Below are 3,126 nucleotides of genomic sequence, written 5' to 3'. Positions count from 1 at the left end.
AGCACTATTGTTATTGGGTCTTCATTAAAAGTCTGGTAGAAAGGATGCATTAAAGCCATGTGGCCCTGATTATTATTATTTTTAATTTTTGGAGTGGCAGCCTTTAATGACTGTATCTATTTTCTTATGGGAATTATTCATTACCTTCCCAGATCTGTATTTAACTTGGTATTTGTTATCTGTTAGAAAAATCACCAGTATCAAATAGATTTTTCACTTTTCTGTAGTAAAGGCCTCTGAAGTAAGCCCTAATGATTGTTGAATTCACTCAGTGTCCTTTGTTATATCCCCCTTTTCATTTCTGATTTGGTACTTTAGATATAGGCTCTGTGGTTTGTCTGTCTTGTGGATCTTCTCAAAAAAAAAAAAAAAAGCCAGCTCTTACTTTGCTTGGCTCTTTGTATCATTCTCTTTGTTTGTAATTGATTGATTTTAGTTCTGAGTTTATTTCCTGCCATCAAATCCTACCAGACTCTCTATGGGATGAGGCTTTGCCTCACCTTGGTAACAGCAGCATGTGATACATGAAGCTTTTGCTGCTCTCTGTAGTGGGGACGACGTCACAATTTCACTGAAAACCATGCACAGCCTCGTTTTAGACTGTATTAAAGTAGCCCACGATTTCAGTGCTCCCTGCAAGGTGCCATGAGACAGTAGTAACATGAGTCTGCCTGCACCTCGACAGTTTTCACTAGGGACTTCTGAGTGATTTTATGAAAATTTATAGTGAGTTCATGGATGAACATGCACAAACACAAACGCACACACACACTTTACTGACATGGTGCACATTCTTTCCACACAAAGAAGAAAGTGAGTATTAATGAAAACACACCAATAAAGGAATTGATGGACGAGGTTGTGGGGAAGCTGGGGCTTAGAGTTATTTAAAGGCCCTGTGCAGGCTCTCCATCTGTTGGAGGCTAAACTTCAAGTGCAATGGGGTTCTTTATTTTCTTTCTGTATAGCACACAGAGCTAGGGTGGAAACTAGTTTTTGAGCATATTTGGCAAGTACTAGAACACTGAATTAATTCCTAGGGCTGGAACCCTATTAATGTTCTACAGAATTACAGGGCAGGCTGGATGAAGACTCTCAGCTGACAATGTGGACATCTCAAGACAGGCACTGGACAATGGCTGACAGACTTGTATGAAGACTGGAAATGTTTGGCTATCTCAGAGGAAAAGAAGGCCCCTCCGACTACACTGTACTCTAAGGACAGTTTATTCAGGTAAGGGATGACATGAACTATTGTCTCATGTCACAGATGTCAGCACAAAATATCCTAGGTATTGTATGCCAATGGTAGCATTAACAGAACAAATCACACAGTGCTGTGAAGATATAGAATATGACTATATGTAGCAAGAACCAGGCCTCTTCTAGTTTCTAAGATCATACCTGAGAACCTCAAATATAGTAATAATGTGATAATGTGGTATAAGTCTAGTTACAACTAGTTTCTATTGTGACACAGATGACTCTTTTTGTGTCATGGTCAGCTTATAATGAATGACTAGACCTAAGCATGAGAATAACCAAATACTACATTGCTTCTCTAGCTGCTGAGCTTTTAAAAGCCCTGGTGTGACAGCAAGCTTTTGTGGACATCTGGATTATTCCTTCTGTACTTTAACTCTCTAAGTCAACCCCACTCTGAGTAAGTCAGTTCCATTCCATAAGTTGGAAATCAGTCAACTGGAAAAAAAATACTTTCTCAATACAAACACAGATTGGCCATGGAAAAAGGGCAGCTTGAACTGTCCCACCTAGGTCCTGGGCTTGCACAGGCCTGCTCTCCAAAAGAAACGTGTGTTCACAGCTGCAGGCTGCATTCACTATGGATGCTCTTGAGGTTCCTCCCTAAACTGCTTAGATTAAGATAATTTTGTTGCCATCTATCAAAAGAATTCATTATGCCAAACTGGCCTTTCTTCTGAATCTTCTGTTCTGTGGGCAGGGCAAAATCTCCAGCAACCCTCACAGCAATGTGGGCTGCCAATCTGGGACTCAGAATTATACCAGTGCAAACCAAGAACAGGGCAACTGGAAGAGACCTCATTGGGTTGTAGGAACCTCCTGTTCTGAGTCACTTCTCAGAAGGGGCACTTTGCTCTAACTCCTCCATGAGACCCAACCAGTACTGGGGCTGGAGGCTCCTTAGGTGTGGCAGCTCTGAGCTGGGAGGGGGAGCTGGCACACTGACAAGGAGAAGCCTGTTTTCACAACTGATCTGGATCTGAGGAGCAGGTGCTTTTAAAGAAGCATGTGAGAGTATCTCCTGCAGGAGAGCTCACTCTGCAGGGAAAGTCACACAGGACAGGGAAAAGTGGCTTCCCAATGTCCACAGGTCCTGTGACCCCAGGGAGGGCACCAGATGGTCCAAGAGTTTGAGAAAAGCCTGCATTTGCCTGAAAGACTTCCCTCAACCATAAGTCCCACCACTGTCCCAGACTAACACCTGAGGATCAGCAAAGCCTGCCACCTGCTGGGGTCCCCACAAACTGAACCCAGAATGGAGAACTGCGGGAAAGCACTTCCAGGGAGGGGGAGACACAAGTCTCTGGGGCCAGGCCTGGGGTCTGTCCCTTAGGCTCTCCTCACCTCCATTAGCCTCCTAGTGCAGAGCGCTGCAAGCCGGGATCTCAAAAGTCTTGGGCTGAAGAAGTGGGAGAAGGTAGCAGCAGTGGCGGTGGGGTCCACAGGGGAGTCGAAGACGGAATGGTAGCAACGCAAGCAGCGGTGGCGAGGGCGGAGGCGGGGGGGGGGGGGGGCGAAGGAGAGGATGGATGTGGGGGGGGTGGGGCGGGGGCAGGGTAGGGGCGAGGGCAGGCTGGGGGCGGGGGTTGGGACGGGTCTGAGTCGAGGGCGGTGGTGGGACTGGGAGGGGGGATTGGTCGGAGGCGATGTCGAGTGCGGGTGTGAGGCGGGGGTGTGGGCAGGGGCAAGAGCAGGGGCGGGGGCAGGAGCAGGGGCAAGCAGAGCAAAACCCAGCCCTGTCAGCTGGCAGAAAGACTCTGGGGCAGGACAGACTCGCCCTGCAGCTCTATTGATGGGGTGACAATGGAAGAAGCAACAGACTCAGGTATTCTAGGTAAAAAGAGAAACTCAGAGAAGGGGTTT

The 3,126-nt window shown here is 47.0% G+C and overlaps 1 protein-coding gene across 11 annotated transcripts in view; it reads left to right on the top strand.

Moving 5' to 3' along the window:
* Window positions 1–3,126, top strand: part of LOC147998964 (disks large homolog 5-like) — an 81,511-nt gene that overhangs the window by 45,045 nt on the left and 33,340 nt on the right. For 6 of the 11 annotated variants that reach the window (XR_015643829.1, XR_015643832.1, XR_015643836.1 and 3 more), the window contains exon 3: window positions 1,068–1,234. The exons of 1 other annotated variant lie outside the window; for it this stretch is intronic. The gene's annotated coding sequence lies outside the window, so the exon portion shown is untranslated. The remainder of the gene's footprint in view (window positions 1–1,067; window positions 1,235–3,126) is intronic. 4 more of the 11 variants (XR_015643835.1, XR_015643837.1, XR_015643834.1 and 1 more) reach the window with 1 other exon arrangement.

The sequence above is a fragment of the Rattus norvegicus genome, chromosome 19 (assembly GCF_021556685.1).
Source record: "Rattus norvegicus strain SHRSP/BbbUtx chromosome 19, alternate assembly SHRSP_T2T, whole genome shotgun sequence".
Lineage (NCBI taxonomy): Eukaryota > Metazoa > Chordata > Mammalia > Rodentia > Muridae > Rattus > Rattus norvegicus.
The sequence above is the reverse complement of the archived record's forward strand: the minus strand, read 5'-3'. Positions and strand labels throughout refer to the sequence as shown.